The 27,351-nt window shown below is 54.5% G+C and overlaps 1 long non-coding RNA gene across 1 annotated transcript in view; it reads left to right on the forward strand.

The window, feature by feature from the left end:
* Window positions 1-27,351, forward strand: part of LOC145530002 (uncharacterized) — a 1,493,464-nt gene that overhangs the window by 1,318,823 nt on the left and 147,290 nt on the right. The window contains exons 159-162 of the long non-coding RNA XR_014071397.1: window positions 4,031-4,142; window positions 11,683-11,794; window positions 19,334-19,445; window positions 26,969-27,080. This is a non-coding gene — a long non-coding RNA (uncharacterized LOC145530002). The remainder of the gene's footprint in view (window positions 1-4,030; window positions 4,143-11,682; window positions 11,795-19,333; window positions 19,446-26,968; window positions 27,081-27,351) is intronic.

Here is a 27,351-nt window from a genome sequence, read left to right on the forward strand (position 1 = left end):
ACACAACTTGCCCGCAGGCTTCTGACCCCACATCCGCCTGGGCTTCCTTGAGGGAGACACACCCCGAGAAACCCGCATCCACACACACAGGCAAAGGACCCGGCTTTTCCGGGTGGCATGGGAGAGGTGGGCTGGCCCGGCCTGGGGCTCCCCGTGTTACCTTTCTGTTTCTCCGGGCAAAGGGCCAGAGGCCTCTCGGGGGTGCCCTGAGCCAACGTCGACAGGGTGCCCACGCACACTGCCTGTGAGCTCTCCTGAGGCCCCGGCCTCTGGGCAGGGGCAAACAGCAGAACATCCTGGCAGCAAGTGATCTGGCTGGGGGCTCCTCTCCGCTCTGGAGGCCTGGATACACGGGTTGCGGGTTCTGTTGGGTTCTGTTGCCGGCAGGTGACATCATTTCCTGGGGTTCGTGCTGAGGTCCCTTCCCCAAAACTTCCCAAGGGAATCTCTGGGTTTCTGACTGCTCGACCACCCCCCTTAGGCCATGTGCAGGCACAGTGACAGCCACACAGCCCAGCCCACAGCCCTGGGGAGGCCTGGGTGCAGCCAGGGCCTGAGCTCCGAGGACCCCGCTGCTCTCAGACCAGGCTCCTTCTTCTCATAAGTGGTGTGGCCCTGGACAAGCGTATGCCCCTCAGGGTTTCCCCAGTCTCTCCATCTGCAGAGTGGGGGTCATTCTCCCATCTGCTTCCTAGGTCTGTCGGCCTACGAGCAGCTCCATGCCTTTCCACCTGGGGCCGATATCACGTGGAGCTTGTGCGCTGAGACTTCAGAAAGAAAGACTCCATCCAGGGCTGACACAGCACAGAATGGGGCAGAACGAGGCCTGGATGCGCCGTGGTACCCAGGAAAAGGCACTCCCCCTCCTGAGTGTTTTGAGACCCCGCATCCAAGTTGGAGGCGCGAAAGGAAGACTCGAAGGTCTCCCTCTCTTATAGAAAAGAGTAGCCAACTTTCTGGTCCTCTGTTTCCATTGAGATTCTGTTCAAGTGTCCCAGCTCGGCTTCTGCGGGTGGCTGAGCTTCTAATGGCTCCCTGCGTTCTTGTCTTTTCCTCTCCAAACCTTCCGTCCTTTTCCCCCTTCTGGGGTGGATGGGCGCTGTCATTGCTTCTACCTTCGAGACAGATTGATGAAAAGTCTGGACCGTCGACTCCTTTCCTCTCTTTGGTTCCGTGTCTCTCTCTGTCTGTGTCCCTCTCTTTTCCCTTCTCGATTCAGTCTGTGTCTTCCTCTTTCTCTCTCGTGTGTGGATGGATGGATGCTAGGAATGCACATGTATATGATTAGATGAGGGTTATGTTTTAGGGATAGGTTAGAGGGAGAGAAAGGCTTTAGGTCGGAGTTGGTCATGGGGGAAGGGTCAAGGGTGGTGGTGGTGTTTCTTGGAATCTGAGTGCTGTGCATTCTTCGTCTCTTTCCATATGAACCCCTTCTCAGATACACCACTTGCAAGGAGTCTCTCATGTTCCGTTTCCCATCTTTTGCATTTCTGAATGCTTAGCTTCTCTGTTGTGAAGAGGTTCCATTGGATGGAAACCCATTGGCGTACTTCGTTTTCCTCTTTCCCTTACTTGAAGAGACCCATTTCTACCTCCGCCCAGCAAGTGGCAAGGAGACTCTGATGTTAAGGAGCCTTTGACCTACGCTTCTTTCTAGCTGTCTCATGACATCAGTCTTTAGGGTGAGGTTTTCCCCCGATATTGAGGTGGTGTGAGATCAAAACCAATAGTGTTCTTCAGATGTAGCTGTCTGGTTTTCCCATGGACATTTATTGAAGAGGCTTTCTTGTTCCCATTTGGATATTCTCCCCTTTTGTGTCAGAGATGAGTTGACCATGGATGCCGGGGTTTGTTTCTGGACCCTCAACTTTATTCCATCGATCTGGATCTGTGTGTGTTGTTGTATTCCCAATAGCATACTGTCCTGCTGCTGCCGCTGCGCCTAAGTCACTTCAGTCGTGTCTGACTCTGCGCGACCCCATGGCCTGCAGCCTACCAGGCTCCTCCGTCCAGGGCGTTTTCCAGGCAAGAGTACTGGAGTGGGTCGCCATCGCCTTCTCCGATACTCTCCTGAGGATCCTAGTTTGTTCGTCTAATTACCTTTCACACAACCTTGGATGTCCGTATCGGGGCTTTTTTGTTGGATTGTATTGACAATTTAGGCTCTTTTCTGTTTCCGTACCCCTGTTGCAATTCTTTGTTCGGTGCGAAAATGCATTGGCCTTTTGGGAGGAATAGCATCGAAGCTGTGGATTGCCTTGTGGGGCTGTGACATCATTTTCCCAATAGGAATTCTTTCAAGCCCTGAGCACAGCTTCTCTTTCCAGTGGTTGGTGTGGGCTTGATCTTCCTTCTTCCATCTCTCGCTGTTTTGTGAGAACAGGTCCTTCCTTCCCTTCTGGGTTAGATGGACTCGTGGGTATCACTTCAGTGAATGGCATTGTCAGTGGGGGTGATAATTCCCTTCTCATTGGAAGACTTTGCTGTGAGTATTAGAAATGCAAGTGATTTCTCTTCCCCTTCCTCCCTGTCCATCTCTCAGAGCCACCGGGAAACAGAGGCCTCATCCAGGGTCACACAGGCCTGAGGGAGTGCAACTAGACTGTTGTTTCTTCAGGCCCTCAGTGCTGGACATCATCCGGGATACTCTGTGTGTGTCTTCCTCAGTCTGCTGTCCCTTCAGACCTTTCCCTAGTTTTCACAGGCTTGTCGTGTTGGTGTTCTTTGTCTGTTTGGAGACACATCCTTGAGAAGCTTTGTGTTTCCACTCATTCGTCTCGCGATGTATGACCTGTCTTTTGCTTTTGTAATGAGGTCTTTCCCACAGTAGATATCTTTGATTTTGCAAAGTCCACTGTATTCTCTGGGTTGTTTTGTGGGCTGCCTTTTTGTTTTGTGTGTGAAGACTCAAAGCACGTGTCCGGTTTCTGCTCATTGTTCTTCTAGATTTGTGACAAGTTTTCATGGAAACTTTGTCTAGGGATAACTGGAAGTGAACTCGGTGTAAGGTGTCAAGTCTCCATCTCCATTCATGTCATGCCCTGCAGTTTCCAATTCCCTGCTCCTGAGTGGTTTTGGAGACCTTGTGGGAAGTTTGGTTGCATCGGAGTTTGCGTTTCCACCTTGAGTAGATTCCCACTGTTCTGCCCTCAGGGACACTGTCAAGGGGGAGTGAGGAGCAGCCTGCACTTCCAGCAGTGACCACACGGTGGGGCGAGTGCTGCTCTCCCCTCTGGGAGCCCCAGGCCACAGGCATCCCAGTGAGGAGCCAGCTCTGTGCTCAGCTGAAAGGAGTTAGTCTCTCAGGAGCCTCTGAGCCCTTGCCTTTGGATCACCCAGGGTGGGCATTTGCTGTGACAGAAAAAATTGCCCTGAATTCCATGGACGGAAGAGCCTGGCTGTGTAGAGTTCGTGAGTTGCCGTGAATCAGACACAACTGAGGACACAAAAATTCAATAGACTAAAACACTTTTTGGGGGTGGGGGGAGTGAAAGTGGGTGATGTGGGGTTTTTTGTCTTATATAATAGCCGAGGGAAATCTAGTTTAAACCTAAATTCACATAGATGGGAAAGGTATAGCTCTCCGTCACCCTATTAAAAAAAAAAAAAAAGTCTTAACTTTTCTGAAAGCTTATTTAGTAGCTTCCTTGAGCAGTTCATTGTGAAGGATTTTTTTTTTTTTCTGTGACATTGGCCTCATTAAAAAGTACGGTTTGCCTTTACTGGATAATTTTGTTCATTGGTTTGTTAGGGAATCTTGGTAATATTTGAGTTTCCTGGGGAGTATGGTCACATGACCTGGCCCTGGCCAATCGGTGCGTTCCACCTCCCTGGCCACTGTGATTGGCTCCGGACTGGGGCAGTGCCCAATCGGGGCCCAGGGCCGGGCCTCACGTTGGAAGCCAGGGGAAGACGAGCTCTCGTCCTGCTGGGGTAGGGGAAGGGGTGGGGCCGGGGGAGGTCAGGCTCCAGCAGTGGGAGGGGCTTGAGGTCCGCCTGCGGCAGTTGGTGACCTTCCTGCTCCCCTCAGGGCAGAGCCGCCGGCCTGAGAATGAGGGCGCTGCTGAGCCCAGGGGCTGGGATGGCCCGCTGCTGCTGTGGTCCCAGAGCTCCACCCGAGACCTGAGGGAGGCCGTCTGCCCGTGAGTCCTCTCCCGCTTGTCTGTCAGCTTGTTTGAACCATGCTGGGTTTTCTGCCCAGCTGGCTAAGGGGAGTCCCTGGAAATGCAAGGGTGTGGGTTTTGGCAGACTTCAGGGAAGACATGCCAGATGAGCCTGGGAGACTCCAGCTTAATCTGGATTCAGGAGATATCTCTTCGGGCCAGCTAGTAATTGTAGGATAAGCCTAATGAGTCTTCACAGGATGAAGAGAGTAACGTGCCAAGGTAGCAATCGATGTCCTCATTCGAGAGGATGAAGCTGGTGCTCAGAGAAGGGGGGAACTTGGCCAGAGCAAGGAGGTGTGCACCCAGACAGAACCCCCAGATCCGGCCATTGGAGCTCAGGGAGGCCACTGGTGTGGCTTGTCCCTGTGGCAGGGGCCGAGGCACGCAGCCCACCCTGATTCCTGCGGGGGCCTGACTTGGGAAGTGCCATCTGGTAGCTTTGAGACTCACCAAACCAAATTGCACTGGAGAGAGGAAGGACACCTTCCTTCATCCACCCCCCACCCCCGCCGGATTCCCACATACCCTGACCCCTATCTCTTGATTTCGGAGCCATTTCCAGAGTCCCGCTCATATGACCTCATTCGAAGTGCACTGTGGACGAGCTGACATCTGCAGCTGCTACCACAGCAGCCAATGGCTTCAGCTCCCGAGTGCCTCCCTTCCTTTGGAACTTGGGGGCCCTCTACTCCCCACTTGCACACCACAGACCTTTGCTGAGGATTGTGGGGACCCTCACTCAGTTTGCAGCACGTTGTAGCCATCCCTGTCCTCTCAATACCTCCCTTGCCACTCAGCTTGTGAGCCCCTTTGGAGCAGCGTGGCCCACCTGGCTGCAACGGAAGAGACACAGCTGACAGTGAAACAACAGCTTAGATCTGACAGCCGGAAAGCTCTGTCAAAAGGGACCTCCCTCTTCACACCGTAGAGGCTGTAGGAGCCGCCAGGCTTTCGGAACCAGTGCTGGGGCCAAAATGTCTCCACAGCCGTTTTCCTTCCTGGGGAGGGTTCTGGCTCGAGTGGGAATGGCTCAAGTCTCCTAAGGTTCTGAAAGCCCACTGTGTGCAGATTCACGGTACACAGAGAGGAGAAGGTGGAGTCCTGCCCTGGAGGTGGTCACAGCTCACGGATGAGCCAGGCAGGCAGGCAGGCAGGCAGGGCATGAGAACACCTGAGCTGCCTTCATGAGTGAATGGTGTGGGGGCAGAGGAAGAGAAGCCGGTCTGCTCCCTCATGTGGTGCCCAGGGCAGGTTGTCCCCAGAGGAAACCCTTACGACGGTGAGGACTCTCACTGCTGTTTCCCAAGGGGTTCCGTCGGTGCGTGTCTTCCCCGGAGCGGTCAGGCCGTCTCTAAAGTACACTGGCCATGGGCATTGCCTCTCCTTGGAACTTCCCACGTGTTTCTCTTTTTTATGGAACAGTGATTTTTCTAGAGGGGTTCTGGGCCACAAGGTTGTTGGGTCATTTTCTAGCCTTCTGTCGTGAAGAACGCTTTCCTGGGCGTTGGGGTGGTTTGTTGTTCCAGCTCCCTTTCTTGGCTTCTTTTGGGAGCTTGTGCAACAAGAGGAGCTCAGCCTCTGCCTTCTGGCTGAGATGTCACCCTTCAAACAGCAATGCCTGCCTGGAGATAATGTTGGCATTTGCCAAAAGGGCTTCGTTTGGCACATGATATCTTGAAAGGACGTACACCGTCCTGTCAGCTATCAAAGGCTAGTTCAAATGACATAAAAATGAGAACTCTCCAATGGAGTCTTACAGTAGGTGGAGAGTCCGAAAGAAACTCCTTCAGTCATTTCACTGAGAGTCATTGATTGGGGACACCAAGAATATAGGAAGGAATGCAGAAAGAAAAGATGAAATTGTGTTCAGGATCGGGGGGAGGGATGAACAGGGCGTGCTTGCCTTGAATCCAGGCTTTGTTGGGGGGTGGGGCATAAAGATCAAACGGGTCTGAAACCACAAAGTGGTGATGGTAACACAGTATCACCAGAGTTACACAACAGTGTTCCCAAATTGCAACAATGATGAAAAAGTTTACTAAGTTAACCAACAAGTTCCCAACTTAACCAACAAAAATACAGGAAACCATACTAAAAATAAAACATCACCAGAAAGGTGGAAACAAACCAAATGCAAAGCAGTTCAGGGGAAAGGAACTCCATGTCCCCTGGGGGCAGACCGAGTTGACAGCGTCCACGGTGAGCCGACAGGGATGGAGGCGGCAGAGCCGACCGCTCCCCTGGACGTGGTGTTTCCGGCAAGGGCTCTGGGTCTCTGTCCAGAGCGGGGGCTCGTTCTTCCTGCAGGGGTGGGTGAGTCATCGTCGGCGTCTGGGTGTTGCGCGGGAGCCAGGGCAGGCTCTCCCTGCCGAGGCGGTGACTCCTCCTCTGCCTCGGGTTCTCCTGCCAAAGCCCGAGCAGGTACAGGTGCACATGGAGGTGGAGGTTCTGGCTGAGGGGGTGGGACATCAGTGCCTGGGGCTGGGGGTCCTGCAGGCACGGAGATCCGATCTGCCTGGTGTGCTGGCCAGAACCCAGCTGGCCTGGTGTCTCTGCGAGGGCAAGTCTCGGTTCTCCATCTGCCCTCGGTGGATCCCTGGGTCCTGCACCTGGAGCCACCACCTCTGTAGGGACAGGTCTGGGAAGTGGAGCCTGGTTCCAGTTGGAGGCCAGTGCTAGAGCTGGGGGAGAAGCAAAGTTTGCCCACAGGCCAGCCTTGGCATGTGCGTATCCCGGGACAGAAAGCTTCCAAGAGATTCCCAAAGAATACCCAGGGTCGGATGTCTTTTGGGACTGAAGTGTGCAAGAAGGGGGTGGGGGTGTGAGGCCAGCGCTTGCTGCAGGCCCAGCAGCATCTTTCGGGGACTCGTCCCTGTGTAGCTCAGCACCCCCTCCCCACACACTCCCGTGCACCAGCCCCAGCGTCCTCACCTCTGTGCTCTGGCGTGCTGGGCTCCAGGTCCTCCTGCTGCCTCAGAGGCTGGGGTTCTCGGGACTCTGGGTCGGAGCCGGGTGTGCTGAGCTCCGTGGCAGCCTCAGACTGGGCCGCCGGGTGTATCCTGTGTGGTGTCTCGGCAGCAGGCCTTCCCCGCCTCCGCTTCGCCCCCGGTGGGGCTGATGCCTCCGTGGGCACGCTCACCTGGAGCCTGCACTGGGCCTCAGGGGCGGGGGGGTGGTGCTCCGACCCCTCCCTCCGGGAGGTGGACGGGGTGTCCCCGTCCTCGGCCTCATCACGTGGGAAGCTCTGCAACGACAGTGACCGTCAGCCAGCCATGCTGGGACTTTTCCGAGCTGGGCCTGGCCAGTGGAGCCGCTGCTTCTGCCTGCTCGAACTTCTCTTCCCAGAAGGGTCAGAGACGTGTGTCTGCTCAGATCCCCACCCGGGACGAAAGAGACCCACCTGAGGGTGTGAGGCCAGCCTGGGCGGCCGGCGCTGCCCGCACTCTCCCCATCCCAGCCAGCCTGCTCTCCCCTGGGGTGTGGACACAACTTGCCCGCAGGCTTCTGACCCCACATCCGCCTGGGCTTCCTTGAGGGAGACACACCCCGAGAAACCCGCATCCACACACACAGGCAAAGGACCCGGTGTTTCCGGGTGGCATGGGAGAGGTGGGCTGGCCCGGCCTGGGGCTCCCCGTGTTACCTTTCTGTTTCTCCGGGCAAAGGGCCAGAGGCCTCTCGGGGGTGCCCTGAGCCAACGTCGACAGGGTGCCCACGCACACTGCCTGTGAGCTCTCCTGAGGCCCCGGCCTCTGGGCAGGGGCAAACAGCAGAACATCCTGGCAGCAAGTGATCTGGCTGGGGGCTCCTCTCCGCTCTGGAGGCCTGGATACACGGGTTGCGGGTTCTGTTGGGTTCTGTTGCCGGCAGGTGACATCATTTCCTGGGGTTCGTGCTGAGGTCCCTTCCCCAAAACTTCCCAAGGGAATCTCTGGGTTTCTGACTGCTCGACCACCCCCCTTAGGCCATGTGCAGGCACAGTGACAGCCACACAGCCCAGCCCACAGCCCTGGGGAGGCCTGGGTGCAGCCAGGGCCTGAGCTCCGAGGACCCCGCTGCTCTCAGACCAGGCTCCTTCTTCTCATAAGTGGTGTGGCCCTGGACAAGCGTATGCCCCTCAGGGTTTCCCCAGTCTCTCCATCTGCAGAGTGGGGGTCATTCTCCCATCTGCTTCCTAGGTCTGTCGGCCTACGAGCAGCTCCATGCCTTTCCACCTGGGGCCGATATCACGTGGAGCTTGTGCGCTGAGACTTCAGAAAGAAAGACTCCATCCAGGGCTGACACAGCACAGAATGGGGCAGAACGAGGCCTGGATGCGCCGTGGTACCCAGGAAAAGGCACTCCCCCTCCTGAGTGTTTTGAGACCCCGCATCCAAGTTGGAGGCGCGAAAGGAAGACTCGAAGGTCTCCCTCTCTTATAGAAAAGAGTAGCCAACTTTCTGGTCCTCTGTTTCCATTGAGATTCTGTTCAAGTGTCCCAGCTCGGCTTCTGCGGGTGGCTGAGCTTCTAATGGCTCCCTGCGTTCTTGTCTTTTCCTCTCCAAACCTTCCGTCCTTTTCCCCCTTCTGGGGTGGATGGGCGCTGTCATTGCTTCTACCTTCGAGACAGATTGATGAAAAGTCTGGACCGTCGACTCCTTTCCTCTCTTTGGTTCCGTGTCTCTCTCTGTCTGTGTCCCTCTCTTTTCCCTTCTCGATTCAGTCTGTGTCTTCCTCTTTCTCTCTCGTGTGTGGATGGATGGATGCTAGGAATGCACATGTATATGATTAGATGAGGGTTATGTTTTAGGGATAGGTTAGAGGGAGAGAAAGGCTTTAGGTCGGAGTTGGTCATGGGGGAAGGGTCAAGGGTGGTGGTGGTGTTTCTTGGAATCTGAGTGCTGTGCATTCTTCGTCTCTTTCCATATGAACCCCTTCTCAGATACACCACTTGCAAGGAGTCTCTCATGTTCCGTTTCCCATCTTTTGCATTTCTGAATGCTTAGCTTCTCTGTTGTGAAGAGGTTCCATTGGATGGAAACCCATTGGCGTACTTCGTTTTCCTCTTTCCCTTACTTGAAGAGACCCATTTCTACCTCCGCCCAGCAAATGGCAAGGAGACTCTGATGTTAAGGAGCCTTTGACCTACGCTTCTTTCTAGCTGTCTCATGACATCAGTCTTTAGGGTGAGGTTTTCCCCCGATATTGAGGTGGTGTGAGATCAAAACCAATAGCGTTCTTCAGATGTAGCTGTCTGGTTTTCCCATGGACATTTATTGAAGAGGCTTTCTTGTTCCCATTTGGATATTCTCCCCTTTTGTGTCAGAGATGAGTTGACCATGGATGCCGGGGTTTGTTTCTGGACCCTCAACTTTATTCCATCGATCTGGATCTGTGTGTTGTTGTTGTATTCCCAATAGCATACTGTCCTGCTGCTGCCGCTGCGCCTAAGTCACTTCAGTCGTGTCTGACTCTGCGCGACCCCATGGCCTGCAGCCTACCAGGCTCCTCCGTCCAGGGCGTTTTCCAGGCAAGAGTACTCGAGTGGGTCGCCATCGCCTTCTCCGATACTCTCCTGAGGATCCTAGTTTGGTCGTCTAATTTCCTTTCACACAACCTTGGATGTCCGTATCGGGGCTTTTTCGTCGGATTGTATTGACAATTTAGGCTCTTTTCTGTTTCTGTACCCCTTTTGCAATTCTTTGTTCGGTGCGAAAATGCATTGGCATTTTGGGAGGAATAGCATCGAAGCTGTGGATTGCCTTGTGGGGCTGTGACATCATTTTCCCAATAGGAATTCTTTCAAGCCCTGAGCACAGCTTCTCTTTCCAGTGGTTGGTGTGGGCTTGATCTTCCTTCTTCCATCTCTCGCCGTTTTGTGAGAACAGGTCCTTCCTTCCCTTCTGGGTTAGATGGACTCGTGGGTATCACTTCAGTGAATGGCATTGTCAGTGGGGGTGATAATTCCCTTCTCATTGGAAGACTTTGCTGTGAGTATTAGAAATGCAAGTGATTTCTCTTCCCCTTCCTCCCTGTCCATCTCTCAGAGCCACCGGGAAACAGAGGCCTCATCCAGGGTCACACAGGCCTGAGGGAGTGCAACTAGACTGTTGTTTCTTCAGGCCCTCAGTGCTGGACATCATCCGGGATACTCTGTGTGTGTCTTCCTCAGTCTGCTGTCCCTTCAGACCTTTCCCTAGTTTTCACAGGCTTGTCGTGTTGGTGTTCTTTGTCTGTTTGGAGACACATCCTTGAGAAGCTTTGTGTTTCCACTCATTCGTCTCGCGATGTATGACCTGTCTTTTGCTTTTGTAATGAGGTCTTTCCCACAGTAGATATCTTTGATTTTGCAAAGTCCACTGTATTCTCTGGGTTGTTTTGTGGGCTGCCTTTTTGTTTTGTGTGTGAAGACTCAAAGCACGTGTCCGGTTTCTGCTCATTGTTCTTCTAGATTTGTGACAAGTTTTCATGGAAACTTTGTCTAGGGATAACTGGAAGTGAACTCGGTGTAAGGTGTCAAGTCTCCATCTCCATTCATGTCATGCCCTGCAGTTTCCAATTCCCTGTTCCTGAGTGGTTTTGGAGACCTTGTGGGAAGTTTGGTTGCATCGGAGTTTGCGTTTCCACCTTGAGTAGATTCACACTGTTCTGCCCTCAGGGACACTGTCAAGGGGGAGTGAGGAGCAGCCTGCACTTCCAGCAGTGACCACACGGTGGGGCGAGTGCTGCTCTCCCCTCTGGGAGCCCCAGGCCACAGGCATCCCAGTGAGGAGCCAGCTCTGTGCTCAGCTGAAAGGAGTTAGTCTCTCAGGAGCTTCTGAGCCCTTGCCTTTGGATCACCCAGGGTGGGCATTTGCTGTGACAGAAAAAAATTGCCCTGAATTCCATGGACGGAAGAGCCTGGCTGTGTAGAGTTCGTGAGTTGCCGAGAATCAGACACAACTGAGGACACAAAAATTCAATAGACTAAAACACTTTTTGGGGGTGGGGGGAGTGAAAGGGGGTGATGTGGGGTTTTTTGTCTTATATAATAGCCGAGGGAAATCTAGTTTAAACCTAAATTCACATAGATGGGAAAGGTATAGCTCTCCGTCACCCTATTAAAAAAAAAAAAAAAGTCTTAACTTTTCTGAAAGCTTATTTAGTAGCTTCCTTGAGCAGTTCATTGTGAAGGATTTTTTTTTTTTTTCTGTGACATTGGCCTCATTAAAAAGTACGGTTTGCCTTTACTGGATAATTTTGTTCATTGGTTTGTTAGGGAATCTTGGTAATATTTGAGTTTCCTGTTGAGTATGGTCACATGACCTGGCCCTGGCCAATCGGTGCGTTCCACCTCCCTGGCCACTGTGATTGGCTCTGGACTGGGGCAGTGCCCAATCGGGGCCCGGGGCCGGGCCTCACGTTGGAAGCCAGGGGAAGACGAGCTCTCGTTCTGCTGGGGTAGGGGAAGGGGTGGGGCCGGGGGAGGTCAGGCTCCAGCAGTGGGAGGGGCTTGAGGTCCACCTGCGGCAGTTGGTGACCTTCCTGCTCCCCTCAGGGCAGAGCCGCCGGCCTGAGAATGAGGGCGCTGCTGAGCCCAGGGGCTGGGATGGCCCGCTGCTGCTGTGGTCCCAGAGCTCCACCCGAGACCTGAGGGAGGCCGTCTGCCCGTGAGTCCTCTCCCGCTTGTCTGTCAGCTTGTTTGAACCATGCTGGGTTTTCTGCCCAGCTGGCTAAGGGGAGTCCCTGGAAATGCAAGGGTGTGGGTTTTGGCAGACTTCAGGGAAGACATGCCAGATGAGCCTGGGAGACTCCAGCTTAATCTGGATTCAGGAGATATCTCTTCGGGCCAGCTAGTAATTGTAGGATAAGCCTAATGAGTCTTCACAGGATGAAGAGAGTAACGTGCCAAGGTAGCAATCGATGTCCTCATTCGAGAGGATGAAGCTGGTGCTCAGGGAAGGGGGGAACTTGGCCAGAGCAAGGAGGTGAGCACCCAGACAGAACCCCCAGATCCGGCCATTTGAGCACAGGGAGGTCACTGGTGTGGCTTGTCCCTGTGGCAGGGGCCGAGGCACGCAGCCCACCCTGATTCCTGCGGGGGCCTGACTTGGGAAGTGCCATCTGGTAGCTTTGAGACTCACCAAACCAAATTGCACTGGAGAGAGGAAGGACACCTTCCTTCATCCACCCCCCACCCCCGCCGGATTCCCACATACCCTGACCCCTTTCTCTTGATTTCGGAGCCATTTCCAGAGTCCCGCTCATATGACCTCATTCGAAGTGCACTGTGGACGAGCTGCCATCTGCAGCTGCTACCACAGCAGCCAAGGGCTTTAGCTCCCGAGTACCTCCCTTCCTTTGGAACTTGGGGGCCCTCTACTCCCCACTTGCACACCACAGACCTTTGCTGAGGATTGTGGGGACCCTCACTCAGTTTGCAGCACGTTGTAGCCATCCCTGTCCTCTCAATACCTCCCTTGCCACTCAGCTTGTGAGCCCCTTTGGAGCAGCGTGGCCCACCTGGCTGCAACGGAAGAGACACAGCTGACAGTGAAACAACAGCTTAGATCTGACAGCCGGAAAGCTCTGTCAAAAGGGACCTCCCTCTTCACACCGTAGAGGCTGTAGGAGCCGCCAGGCTTTCGGAACCAGTGCTGGGGCCAAAATGACCCCACAGCCGTTTTCCTTCCTGGGGAGGGTTCTGGCTCGAGTGGGAATGGCTCAAGTCTCCTAAGGTTCTGAAAGCCCACTGTGTGCAGATTCATGGTACACAGAGAGGAGAAGGTGGAGTCCTGCCCTGGAGGTGGTCACAGCTCACGGATGAGCCAGGCAGGCAGGCAGGCAGGCAGGCAGGGCATGAGAACACCTGAGCTGCCTTCATGAGTGAATGGTGTGGGAGCAGAGGAAGAGAAGCCGGTCTGCTCCCTCATGTGGTGCCCAGGGCAGGTTGTCCCCAGAGGAAACCCTTACGACGGTGAGGACTCTCACTGCTGTTTCCCAAGGGGTTCCGTCGGTGCGTGTCTTCCCCGGAGCGGTCAGGCTGTCTCTAAAGTACACTGGCCATGGGCATTGCCTCTCCTTGGAACTTCCCACGTGTTTCTCTTTTTTATGGAACAGTGATTTTTCTAGAGGGGTTCTGGGCCACAAGGTTGTTGGGTCATTTTCTAGCCTTCTGTCGTGAAGAACGCTTTCCTGGGCGTTGGGGTGGTTTGTTGTTCCAGCTCCCTTTCTTGGCTTCTTTTGGGAGCTGGTGCAACAAGAGGAGCTCAGCCTCTGCCTTCTGGCTGAGATGTCACCCTTCAAACAGCAATGCCTGCCTGGAGATAATGATGGCATTTGCCAAAAGGGCTTCGTTTGGCACATGATATCTTGAAAGGACGTACACCGTCCTGTCAGCTATCAAAGGCTAGTTCAAATGACATAAAAATGAGAACTCTCCAATGGAGTCTTACAGTAGGTGGAGAGTCCGAAAGAAACTCCTTCAGTCATTTCACTGAGAGTCATTGATTGGGGACACCAAGAATATAGGAAGGAATGCAGAAAGAAAAGATGAAATTGTGTTCAGGATCGGGGGGAGGGATGAACAGCGCGTGCTTGCCTTGAATCCAGGCTTTGTTGGGGGGTGGGGCATAAAGATCAAACGGGTCTGAAACCACAAAGTGGTGATGGTAACACAGTATCACCAGAGTTACACAACAGTGTTCCCAAATTGCAACAATGATGAAAAAGTTTACTAACTTAACCAACAAGTTCCCAACTTAACCAACAAAAATACAGGAAACCATACAAAAAATAAAACATCACCAGAAAGGTGGAAACAAACCAAATGCAAAGCAGTTCAGGGGAAAGGAACTCCATGTCCCCTGGGGGCAGACCGAGTTGACAGCGTCCACGGTGAGCCGACAGGGATGGAGGCGGCAGAGCCGACCGCTCCCCTGGATGTGGTGTTTCCGGCAAGGGCTCTGGGTCTCTGTCCAGAGCGGGGGCTCGTTCTTCCTGCAGGGGTGGGTGAGTCATCGTCGGCGTCTGGGTGTTGCGCGGGAGCCAGGGCAGGCTCTCCCTGCCGAGGCGGTGACTCCTCCTCTGCCTCGGGTTCTCCTGCCAAAGCCCGAGCAGGTACAGGTGCACGTGGAGGTGGAGGTTCTGGCTGAGGGGGTGGGACATCAGTGCCTGGGGCTGGGGGTCCTGCAGGCACGGAGATCCGATCTGCCCGGTGTGCTGGCCAGAACCCAGCTGGCCTGGTGTCTCTGCGAGGGCAAGTCTCGGTTCTCCATCTGCCCTCGGTGGATCCCTGGGTCCTGCACCTGGAGCCACCACCTCTGTAGGGACAGGTCTGGGAAGTGGAGACTGGTTCCAGTTGGAGGCCAGTGCTAGAGCTGGGGGAGAAGCAAAGTTTGCCCACAGGCCAGCCTTGGCATGTGCGTATCCCGGGACAGAAAGCTTCCAAGAGATTCCCAAAGAATACCCAGGGTCGGATGTCTTTTGGGACTGAAGTGTGCAAGAAGGGGGTGGGGGTGTGAGGCCAGCGCTTGCTGCAGGCCCAGCAGCATCTTTCGGGGACTCGTCCCTGTGTAGCTCAGCACCCCCTCCCCACACACTCCCGTGCACCAGCCCCAGCGTCCTCACCTCTGTGCTCTGGCGTGCTGGGCTCCAGGTCCTCCTGCTGCCTCAGAGGCTGGGGTTCTCGGGACTCTGGGTCGGAGCCGGGTGTGCTGAGCTCCGTGGCAGCCTCAGACTGGGCCGCCGGGTGTATCCTGTGTGGTGTCTCGGCAGCAGGCCTTCCCCGCCTCCGCTTCGCCCCCGGTGGGGCTGATGCCTCCGTGGGCACGCTCACCTGGAGCCTGCACTGGGCCTCAGGGGCGGGGGGGTGGTGCTCCGACCCCTCCCTCCGGGAGGTGGACGGGGTGTCCCCGTCCTCGGCCTCATCACGTGGGAAGCTCTGCAACGACAGTGACCGTCAGCCAGCCATGCTGGGACTTTTCCGAGCTGGGCCTGGCCAGTGGAGCCGCTGCTTCTGCCTGCTCGAACTTCTCTTCCCAGAAGGGTCAGAGACGTGTGTCTGCTCAGATCCCCACCCGGGAGGAAAGAGACCCACCTGAGGGTGTGAGGCCAGCCTGGGCGGCCGGCGCTGCCCGCACTCTCCCCATCCCAGCCAGCCTGCTCTCCCCTGGGGTGTGGACACAACTTGCCCGCAGGCTTCTGACCCCACATCCGCCTGGGCTTCCTTGAGGGAGACACACCCCGAGAAACCCGCATCCACACACACAGGCAAAGGACCCGGCTTTTCCGGGTGGCATGGGAGAGGTGGGCTGGCCCGGCCTGGGGCTCCCCGTGTTACCTTTCTGTTTCTCCGGGCAAAGGGCCAGAGGCCTCTCGGGGGTGCCCTGAGCCAACGTCGACAGGGTGCCCACGCACACTGCCTGTGAGCTCTCCTGAGGCCCCGGCCTCTGGGCAGGGGCAAACAGCAGAACATCCTGGCAGCAAGTGATCTGGCTGGGGGCTCCTCTCCGCTCTGGAGGCCTGGATACACGGGTTGCGGGTTCTGTTGGGTTCTGTTGCCGGCAGGTGACATCATTTCCTGGGGTTCGTGCTGAGGTCCCTTCCCCAAAACTTCCCAAGGGAATCTCTGGGTTTCTGACTGCTCGACCACCCCCCTTAGGCCATGTGCAGGCACAGTGACAGCCACACAGCCCAGCCCACAGCCCTGGGGAGGCCTGGGTGCAGCCAGGGCCTGAGCTCCGAGGACCCCGCTGCTCTCAGACCAGGCTCCTTCTTCTCATAAGTGGTGTGGCCCTGGACAAGCGTATGCCCCTCAGGGTTTCCCCAGTCTCTCCATCTGCAGAGTGGGGGTCATTCTCCCATCTGCTTCCTAGGTCTGTCGGCCTACGAGCAGCTCCATGCCTTTCCACCTGGGGCCGATATCACGTGGAGCTTGTGCGCTGAGACTTCAGAAAGAAAGACTCCATCCAGGGCTGACACAGCACAGAATGGGGCAGAACGAGGCCTGGATGCGCCGTGGTACCCAGGAAAAGGCACTCCCCCTCCTGAGTGTTTTGAGACCCCGCATCCAAGTTGGAGGCGCGAAAGGAAGACTCGAAGGTCTCCCTCTCTTATAGAAAAGAGTAGCCAACTTTCTGGTCCTCTGTTTCCATTGAGATTCTGTTCAAGTGTCCCAGCTCGGCTTCTGCGGGTGGCTGAGCTTCTAATGGCTCCCTGCGTTCTTGTCTTTTCCTCTCCAAACCTTCCGTCCTTTTCCCCCTTCTGGGGTGGATGGGCGCTGTCATTGCTTCTACCTTCGAGACAGATTGATGAAAAGTCTGGACCGTCGACTCCTTTCCTCTCTTTGGTTCCGTGTCTCTCTCTGTCTGTGTCCCTCTCTTTTCCCTTCTCGATTCAGTCTGTGTCTTCCTCTTTCTCTCTCGTGTGTGGATGGATGGATGCTAGGAATGCACATGTATATGATTAGATGAGGGTTATGTTTTAGGGATAGGTTAGAGGGAGAGAAAGGCTTTAGGTCGGAGTTGGTCATGGGGGAAGGGTCAAGGGTGGTGGTGGTGTTTCTTGGAATCTGAGTGCTGTGCATTCTTCGTCTCTTTCCATATGAACCCCTTCTCAGATACACCACTTGCAAGGAGTCTCTCATGTTCCGTTTCCCATCTTTTGCATTTCTGAATGCTTAGCTTCTCTGTTGTGAAGAGGTTCCATTGGATGGAAACCCATTGGCGTACTTCGTTTTCCTCTTTCCCTTACTTGAAGAGACCCATTTCTACCTCCGCCCAGCAAGTGGCAAGGAGACTCTGATGTTAAGGAGCCTTTGACCTACGCTTCTTTCTAGCTGTCTCATGACATCAGTCTTTAGGGTGAGGTTTTCCCCCGATATTGAGGTGGTGTGAGATCAAAACCAATAGCGTTCTTCAGATGTAGCTGTCTGGTTTTCCCATGGACATTTATTGAAGAGGCTTTCTTGTTCCCATTTGGATATTCTCCCCTTTTGTGTCAGAGATGAGTTGACCATGGATGCCGGGGTTTGTTTCTGGACCCTCAACTTTATTCCATCGATCTGGATCTGTGTGTGTTGTTGTATTCCCAATAGCATACTGTCCTGCTGCTGCCGCTGCGCCTAAGTCACTTCAGTCGTGTCTGACTCTGCGCGACCCCATGGCCTGCAGCCTACCAGGCTCCTCCGTCCAGGGCGTTTTCCAGGCAAGAGTACTGGAGTGGGTCGCCATCGCCTTCTCCGATACTCTCCTGAGGATCCTAGTTTGGTCGTCTAATTACCTTTCACACAACCTTGGATGTCCGTATCGGGGCTTTTTTGTTGGATTGTATTGACAATTTAGGCTCTTTTCTGTTTCCGTACCCCTGTTGCAATTCTTTGTTCGGTGCGAAAATGCATTGGCCTTTTGGGAGGAATAGCATCGAAGCTGTGGATTGCCTTGTGGGGCTGTGACATCATTTTCCCAATAGGAATTCTTTCAAGCCCTGAGCACAGCTTCTCTTTCCAGTGGTTGGTGTGGGCTTGATCTTCCTTCTTCCATCTCTCGCTGTTTTGTGAGAACAGGTCCTTCCTTCCCTTCTGGGTTAGATGGACTCGTGGGTATCACTTCAGTGAATGGCATTGTCAGTGGGGGTGATAATTCCCTTCTCATTGGAAGACTTTGCTGTGAGTATTAGAAATGCAAGTGATTTCTCTTCCCCTTCCTCCCTGTCCATCTCTCAGAGCCACCGGGAAACAGAGGCCTCATCCAGGGTCACACAGGCCTGAGGGAGTGCAACTAGACTGTTGTTTCTTCAGGCCCTCAGTGCTGGACATCATCCGGGATACTCTGTGTGTGTCTTCCTCAGTCTGCTGTCCCTTCAGACCTTTCCCTAGTTTTCACAGGCTTGTCGTGTTGGTGTTCTTTGTCTGTTTGGAGACACATCCTTGAGAAGCTTTGTGTTTCCACTCATTCGTCTCGCGATGTATGACCTGTCTTTTGCTTTTGTAATGAGGTCTTTCCCACAGTAGATATCTTTGATTTTGCAAAGTCCACTGTATTCCCTGGGTTGTTTTGTGGGCTGCCTTTTTGTTTTGTGTGTGAAGACTCAAAGCACGTGTCCGGTTTCTGCTCATTGTTCTTCTAGATTTGTGACAAGTTTTCATGGAAACTTTGTCTAGGGATAACTGGAAGTGAACTCGGTGTAAGGTGTCAAGTCTCCATCTCCATTCATGTCATGCCCTGCAGTTTCCAATTCCCTGTTCCTGAGTGGTTTTGGAGACCTTGTGGGAAGTTTGGTTGCATCGGAGTTTGCGTTTCCACCTTGAATAGATTCCCACTGTTCTGCCCTCAGGGACACTGTCAAGGGGGAGTGAGGAGCAGCCTGCACTTCCAGCAGTGACCACACGGTGGGGCGAGTGCTGCTCTCCCCTCTGGGAGCCCCAGGCCACAGGCATCCCAGTGAGGAGCCAGCTCTGTGCTCAGCTGAAAGGAGTTAGTCTCTCAGGAGCCTCTGAGCCCTTGCCTTTGGATCACCCAGGGTGGGCATTTGCTGTGACAGAAAAAATTGCCCTGAATTCCATGGACGGAAGAGCCTGGCTGTGTAGAGTTCGTGAGTTGCCGTGAATCAGACACAACTGAGGACACAAAAATTCAATAGACTAAAACACTTTTTGGGGGTGGGGGGAGTGAAAGTGGGTGATGTGGGGTTTTTTGTCTTATATAATAGCCGAGGGAAATCTAGTTTAAACCTAAATTCACATAGATGGGAAAGGTATAGCTCTCCGTCACCCTATTAAAAAAAAAAAAAGTCTTAACTTTTCTGAAAGCTTATTTAGTAGCTTCCTTGAGCAGTTCATTGTGAAGGATTTTTTTTTTTTTCTGTGACATTGGCCTCATTAAAAAGTACGGTTTGCCTTTACTGGATAATTTTGTTCATTGGTTTGTTAGGGAATCTTGGTAATATTTGAGTTTCCTGGGGAGTATGGTCACATGACCTGGCCCTGGCCAATCGGTGCGTTCCACCTCCCTGGCCACTGTGATTGGCTCCGGACTGGGGCAGTGCCCAATCGGGGCCCAGGGCCGGGCCTCACGTTGGAAGCCAGGGGAAGACGAGCTCTCGTCCTGCTGGGGTAGGGGAAGGGGTGGGGCCGGGGGAGGTCAGGCTCCAGCAGTGGGAGGGGCTTGAGGTCCGCCTGCGGCAGTTGGTGACCTTCCTGCTCCCCTCAGGGCAGAGCCGCCGGCCTGAGAATGAGGGCGCTGCTGAGCCCAGGGGCTGGGATGGCCCGCTGCTGCTGTGGTCCCAGAGCTCCACCCGAGACCTGAGGGAGGCCGTCTGCCCGTGAGTCCTCTCCCGCTTGTCTGTCAGCTTGTTTGAACCATGCTGGGTTTTCTGCCCAGCTGGCTAAGGGGAGTCCCTGGAAATGCAAGGGTGTGGGTTTTGGCAGACTTCAGGGAAGACATGCCAGATGAGCCTGGGAGACTCCAGCTTAATCTGGATTCAGGAGATATCTCTTCGGGCCAGCTAGTAATTGTAGGATAAGCCTAATGAGTCTTCACAGGATGAAGAGAGTAACGTGCCAAGGTAGCAATCGATGTCCTCATTCGAGAGGATGAAGCTGGTGCTCAGAGAAGGGGGGAACTTGGCCAGAGCAAGGAGGTGTGCACCCAGACAGAACCCCCAGATCCGGCCATTGGAGCTCAGGGAGGCCACTGGTGTGGCTTGTCCCTGTGGCAGGGGCCGAGGCACGCAGCCCACCCTGATTCCTGCGGGGGCCTGACTTGGGAAGTGCCATCTGGTAGCTTTGAGACTCACCAAACCAAATTGCACTGGAGAGAGGAAGGACACCTTCCTTCATCCACCCCCCACCCCCGCCGGATTCCCACATACCCTGACCCCTATCTCTTGATTTCGGAGCCATTTCCAGAGTCCCGCTCATATGACCTCATTCGAAGTGCACTGTGGACGAGCTGACATCTGCAGCTGCTACCACAGCAGCCAATGGCTTCAGCTCCCGAGTGCCTCCCTTCCTTTGGAACTTGGGGGCCCTCTACTCCCCACTTGCACACCACAGACCTTTGCTGAGGATTGTGGGGACCCTCACTCAGTTTGCAGCACGTTGTAGCCATCCCTGTCCTCTCAATACCTCCCTTGCCACTCAGCTTGTGAGCCCCTTTGGAGCAGCGTGGCCCACCTGGCTGCAACGGAAGAGACACAGCTGACAGTGAAACAACAGCTTAGATCTGACAGCCGGAAAGCTCTGTCAAAAGGGACCTCCCTCTTCACACCGTAGAGGCTGTAGGAGCCGCCAGGCTTTCGGAACCAGTGCTGGGGCCAAAATGTCTCCACAGCCGTTTTCCTTCCTGGGGAGGGTTCTGGCTCGAGTGGGAATGGCTCAAGTCTCCTAAGGTTCTGAAAGCCCACTGTGTGCAGATTCACGGTACACAGAGAGGAGAAGGTGGAGTCCTGCCCTGGAGGTGGTCACAGCTCACGGATGAGCCAGGCAGGCAGGCAGGCAGGCAGGGCATGAGAACACCTGAGCTGCCTTCATGAGTGAATGGTGTGGGGGCAGAGGAAGAGAAGCCGGTCTGCTCCCTCATGTGGTGCCCAGGGCAGGTTGTCCCCAGAGGAAACCCTTACGACGGTGAGGACTCTCACTGCTGTTTCCCAAGGGGTTCCGTCGGTGCGTGTCTTCCCCGGAGCGGTCAGGCCGTCTCTAAAGTACACTGGCCATGGGCATTGCCTCTCCTTGGAACTTCCCACGTGTTTCTCTTTTTTATGGAACAGTGATTTTTCTAGAGGGGTTCTGGGCCACAAGGTTGTTGGGTCATTTTCTAGCCTTCTGTCGTGAAGAACGCTTTCCTGGGCGTTGGGGTGGTTTGTTGTTCCAGCTCCCTTTCTTGGCTTCTTTTGGGAGCTGGTGCAACAAGAGGAGCTCAGCCTCTGCCTTCTGGCTGAGATGTCACCCTTCAAACAGCAATGCCTGCCTGGAGATAATGATGGCATTTGCCCAAAGGGCTTCGTTTGGCACATGATATCTTGAAAGGACGTACACCGTACTGTCAGCTATCAAAGGCTAGTTCAAATGACATAAAAATGAGAACTCTCCAATGGAGTCTTACAGTAGGTGGAGAGTCCGAAAGAAACTCCTTCAGTCATTTCACTGAGAGTCATTGATTGGGGACACCAAGAATATAGGAAGGAATGCAGAAAGAAAAGATGAAATTGTGTTCAGGATCGGGGGGAGGGATGAACAGGGCGTGCTTGCCTTGAATCCAGGCTTTGTTGGGGGGTGGGGCATACAGATCAAACGGGTCTGAAACCACAAAGTGGTGATGGTAACACAGTATCACCAGAGTTACACAACAGTGTTCCCAAATTGCAACAATGATGAAAAAGTTTACTCATCCCAACTTAACCAACAAAAATACAGGAAACCATACAAAAAATAAAACATCACCAGAAAGGTGGAAACAAACCAAATGCAAAGCAGTTCAGGGGAAAGGAACTCCATGTCCCCTGGGGGCAGACCGAGTTGACAGCGTCCACGGTGAGCCGACAGGGATGGAGGCGGCAGAGCCGACCGCTCCCCTGGACGTGGTGTTTCCGGCAAGGGCTCTGGGTCTCTGTCCAGAGCGGGGGCTCGTTCTTCCTGCAGGGGTGGGTGAGTCATCGTCGGCGTCTGGGTGTTGCGCGGGAGCCAGGGCAGGCTCTCCCTGCCGAGGCGGTGACTCCTCCTCTGCCTCGGGTTCTCCTGCCAAAGCCCGAGCAGGTACAGGTGCACATGGAGGTGGAGGTTCTGGCTGAGGGGGTGGGACATCAGTGCCTGGGGCTGGGGGTCCTGCAGGCACGGAGATCCGATCTGCCTGGTGTGCTGGCCAGAACCCAGCTGGCCTGGTGTCTCTGCGAGGGCAAGTCTCGGTTCTCCATCTGCCCTCGGTGGATCCCTGGGTCCTGCACCTGGAGCCACCACCTCTGTAGGGACAGGTCTGGGAAGTGGAGCCTGGTTCCAGTTGGAGGCCAGTGCTAGAGCTGGGGGAGAAGCAAAGTTTGCCCACAGGCCAGCCTTGGCATGTGCGTATCCCGGGACAGAAAGCTTCCAAGAGATTCCCAAAGAATACCCAGGGTCGGATGTCTTTTGGGACTGAAGTTTGCAAGATGGGGGTGGGGGTGTGAGGCCAGCGCTTGCTGCAGGCCCAGCAGCATCTTTCGGGGACTCGTCCCTGTGTAGCTCAGCACCCCCTCCCCACACACTCCCGTGCACCAGCCCCAGCGTCCTCACCTCTGTGCTCTGGCGTGCTGGGCTCCAGGTCCTCCTGCTGCCTCAGAGGCTGGGGTTCTCGGGACTCTGGGTCGGAGCCGGGTGTGCTGAGCTCCGTGGCAGCCTCAGACTGGGCCGCCGGGTGTATCCTGTGTGGTGTCTCGGCAGCAGGCCTTCCCCGCCTCCGCTTCGCCCCCGGTGGGGCTGATGCCTCCGTGGGCACGCTCACCTGGAGCCTGCACTGGGCCTCAGGGGCGGGGGGGTGGTGCTCCGACCCCTCCCTCCGGGAGGTGGACGGGGTGTCCCCGTCCTCGGCCTCATCACGTGGGAAGCTCTGCAACGACAGTGACCGTCAGCCAGCCATGCTGGGACTTTTCCGAGCTGGGCCTGGCCAGTGGAGCTGCTGCTTCTGCCTGCTCGAACTTCTCTTCCCAGAAGGGTCAGAGACGTGTGTCTGCTCAGATCCCCACCCGGGAGGAAAGAGACCCACCTGAGGGTGTGAGGCCAGCCTGGGCGGCCGGCGCTGCCCGCACTCTCCCCATCCCAGCCAGCCTGCTCTCCCCTGGGGTGTGGACACAACTTGCCCGCAGGCTTCTGACCCCACATCCGCCTGGGCTTCCTTGAGGGAGACACACCCCGAGAAACCCGCATCCACACACACAGGCAAAGGACCCGGTGTTTCCGGGTGGCATGGGAGAGGTGGGCTGGCCCGGCCTGGGGCTCCCCGTGTTACCTTTCTGTTTCTCCGGGCAAAGGGCCAGAGGCCTCTCGGGGGTGCCCTGAGCCAACGTCGACAGGGTTCCCACGCACACTGCCTGTGAGCTCTCCTGAGGCTCTGGCCTCTGGGCAGGGGCAAACAGCAGAACATCCTGGCAGCAAGTGATCTGGCTGGCGGCTCCTCTCCGCTCTGGAGGCCTGGATACACGGGTTGCGGGTTCTGTTGGGTTCTGTTGCCGGCAGGTGACATCATTTCCTGGGGTTCGTGCTGAGGTCCCTTCCCCAAAACTTCCCAAGGGAATCTCTGGGTTTCTGACTGCTCGACCACCCCCCTTAGGCCATGTGCAGGCACAGTGACAGCCACACAGCCCAGCCCACAGCCCTGGGGAGGCCTGGGTGCAGCCAGGGCCTGAGCTCCGAGGACCCCGCTGCTCTCAGACCAGGCTCCTTCTTCTCATAAGTGGTGTGGCCCTGGACAAGCGTATGCCCCTCAGGGTTTCCCCAGTCTCTCCATCTGCAGAGTGGGGGTCATTCTCCCATCTGCTTCCTAGGTCTGTCGGCCTACGAGCAGCTCCATGCCTTTCCACCTGGGGCCGATATCACGTGGAGCTTGTGCGCTGAGACTTCAGAAAGAAAGACTCCATCCAGGGCTGACACAGCACAGAATGGGGCAGAACGAGGCCTGGATGCGCCGTGGTACCCAGGAAAAGGCACTCCCCCTCCTGAGTGTTTTGAGACCCCGCATCCAAGTTGGAGGCGCGAAAGGAAGACTCGAAGGTCTCCCTCTCTTATAGAAAAGAGTAGCCAACTTTCTGGTCCTCTGTTTCCATTGAGATTCTGTTCAAGTGTCCCAGCTCGGCTTCTGCGGGTGGCTGAGCTTCTAATGGCTCCCTGCGTTCTTGTCTTTTCCTCTCCAAACCTTCCGTCCTTTTCCCCCTTCTGGGGTGGATGGGCGCTGTCATTGCTTCTACCTTTGAGACAGATTGATGAAAAGTCTGGACCATCGACTCCTTTCCTCTCTTTGGTTCCGTGTCTCTCTCTGTCTGTGTCCCTCTCTTTTCCCTTCTCGATTCAGTCTGTGTCTTCCTCTTTCTCTCTCGTGTGTGGATGGATGGATGCTAGGAATGCACATGTATATGATTAGATGAGGGTTATGTTTTAGGGATAGGTTAGAGGGAGAGAAAGGCTTTAGGTCGGAGTTGGTCATGGGGGAAGGGTAAAGGGTGGTGGTGGTGTTTCTTGGAATCTGAGTGCTGTGCATTCTTCGTCTCTTTCCATATGAACCCCTTCTCAGATACACCACTTGCAAGGAGTCTCTCATGTTCCGTTTCCTATCTTTTGCATTTCTGAATGCTTAGCTTCTCTGTTGTGAAGAGGTTCCATTGGATGGAAACCCATTGGCGTACTTCGTTTTCCTCTTTCCCTTACTTGAAGAGACCCATTTCTACCTCCGCCCAGCAAATGGCAAGGAGACTCTGATGTTAAGGAGCCTTTGACCTACGCTTCTTTCTAGCTGTCTCATGACATCAGTCTTTAGGGTGAGGTTTTTCCCCGATATTGTGGTCGTGTGAGATCAAAACCAATAGCGTTCTTCAGATGTAGCTGTCTGGTTTTCCCATGGACATTTATTGAAGAGGCTTTCTTGTTCCCATTTGGATATTCTCCCCTTTTGTGTCAGAGATGAGTTGACCATGGATGCCGGGGTTTGTTTCTGGACCCTCAACTTTATTCCATCGATCTGGATCTGTGTGTGTTGTTGTATTCCCAATAGCATACTGTCCTGCTGCTGCCGCTGCGCCTAAGTCACTTCAGTCGTGTCTGACTCTGTGCGACCCCATGGCCTGCAGCCTACCAGGCTCCTCCGTCCAGGGCGTTTTCCAGGCAAGAGTACTGGAGTGGGTCGCCATCGCCTTCTCCGATACTCTCCTGAGGATCCTAGTTTGGTCGTCTAATTTCCTTTCACACAACCTTGGATGTCCGTATCGGGGCTTTTTCGTCGGATTGTATTGACAATTTAGGCTCTTTTCTGTTTCCGTACCCCTTTTGCAATTCTTTGTTCGGTGCGAAAATGCATTGGCCTTTTGGGAGGAATAGCATCGAAGCTGTGGATTGCCTTGTGGGGCTGTGACATCATTTTCCCAATAGGAATTCTTTCAAGCCCTGAGCACAGCTTCTCTTTCCAGTGCTTGGTGTGGGCTTGATCTTCCTTCTTCCATCTCTCGCCGTTTTGTGAGAACAGGTCCTTCCTTCCCTTCTGGGTTAGATGGACTCGTGGGTATCACTTCAGTGAATGGCATTGTCAGTGGGGGTGATAATTCCCTTCTCATTGGAAGACTTTGCTGTGAGTATTAGAAATGCAAGTGATTTCTCTTCCCCTTCCTCCCTGTCCATCTCTCAGAGCCACCGGGAAACAGAGGCCTCATCCAGGGTCACACAGGCCTGAGGGAGTGCAACTAGACTGTTGTTTCTTCAGGCCCTCAGTGCTGGACATCATCCGGGATACTCTGTGTGTGTCTTCCTCAGTCTGGTGTCCCTTCAGACCTTTCCCTAGTTTTCACAGGCTTGTCGTGTTGGTGTTCTTTGTCTGTTTGGAGACACATCCTTGAGAAGCTTTGTGTTTCCACTCATTCGTCTCGCGATGTATGACCTGTCTTTTGCTTTTGTAATGAGGTCTTTCCCACAGTAGATATCTTTGATTTTGCAAAGTCCACTGTATTCTCTGGGTTGTTTTGTGGGCTGCCTTTTTGTTTTGTGTGTGAAGACTCAAAGCACGTGTCCGGTTTCTGCTCATTGTTCTTCTAGATTTGTGACAAGTTTTCATGGAAACTTTGTCTAGGGATAACTGGAAGTGAACTCGGTGTAAGGTGTCAAGTCTCCATCTCCATTCATGTCATGCCCTGCAGTTTCCAATTCCCTGTTCCTGAGTGGTTTTGGAGACCTTGTGGGAAGTTTGGTTGCATCGGAGTTTGCGTTTCCACCTTGAGTAGATTCCCACTGTTCTGCCCTCAGGGACACTGTCAAGGGGGAGTGAGGAGCAGCCTGCACTTCCAGCAGTGACCACACGGTGGGGCGAGTGCTGCTCTCCCCTCTGGGAGCCCCAGGCCACAGGCATCCCAGTGAGGAGCCAGCTCTGTGCTCAGCTGAAAGGAGTTATTCTCTCAGGAGCCTCTGAGCCCTTGCCTTTGGATCACCCAGGGTGGGCATTTGCTGTGACAGAAAAAAATTGCCCTGAATTCCATGGACGGAAGAGCCTGGCTGTGTAGAGTTCGTGAGTTGCCGTGAATCAGACACAACTGAGGACACAAAAATTCAATAGACTAAAACACTTTTTGGGGGTGGGGTGAGTGAAAGGGGGTGATGTGGGGTTTTTTGTCTTATATAATAGCCGAGGGAAATCTAGTTTAAACCTAAATTCACATAGATGGGAAAGGTATAGCTCTCCGTCACCCTATTAAAAAAAAAAAAAAGTCTTAACTTTTCTGAAAGCTTATTTAGTAGCTTCCTTGAGCAGTTCATTGTGAAGGATTTTTTTTTTTTTCTGTGACATTGGCCTCATTAAAAAGTACGGTTTGCCTTTACTGGATAATTTTGTTCATTGGTTTGTTAGGGAATCTTGGTAATATTTGAGTTTCCTGGGGAGTATGGTCACATGACCTGGCCCCGGCCAATCGGTGCGTTCCACCTCCCTGGCCACTGTGATTGGCTCCGGACTGGGGCAGTGCCCAATCTGGGCCCGGGGCCGGGCCTCACGTTGGAAGCCAGGGGAAGACGAGCTCTCGTTCTGCTGGGGTAGGGGAAGGGGTGGGGCCGGGGGAGGTCAGGCTCCAGCAGTGGGAGGGGCTTGAGGTCCGCCTGCGGCAGTTGGTGACCTTCCTGCTCCCCTCAGGGCAGAGCCGCCGGCCTGAGAATGAGGGCGCTGCTGAGCCCAGGGGCTGGGATGGCCCGCTGCTGCTGTGGTCCCAGAGCTCCACCCGAGACCTGAGGGAGGCCGTCTGCCCGTGAGTCCTCTCCCGCTTGTCTGTCAGCTTGTTTGAACCATGCTGGGTTTTCTGCCCAGCTGGCTAAGGGGAGTCCCTGGAAATGCAAGGGTGTGGGTTTTGGCAGACTTCAGGGAAGACATGCCAGATGAGCCTGGGAGACTCCAGCTTAATCTGGATTCAGGAGATATCTCTTCGGGCCAGCTAGTAATTGTAGGATAAGCCTAATGAGTCTTCACAGGATGAAGAGAGTAACGTGCCAAGGTAGCAATCGATGTCCTCATTCGAGAGG

This window comes from Giraffa tippelskirchi, chromosome 12 (assembly GCF_054371585.1).
Source record: "Giraffa tippelskirchi isolate mGirTip1 chromosome 12, T2T-mGirTip1v1.2.pri, whole genome shotgun sequence".
NCBI lineage: Eukaryota > Metazoa > Chordata > Mammalia > Artiodactyla > Giraffidae > Giraffa > Giraffa tippelskirchi.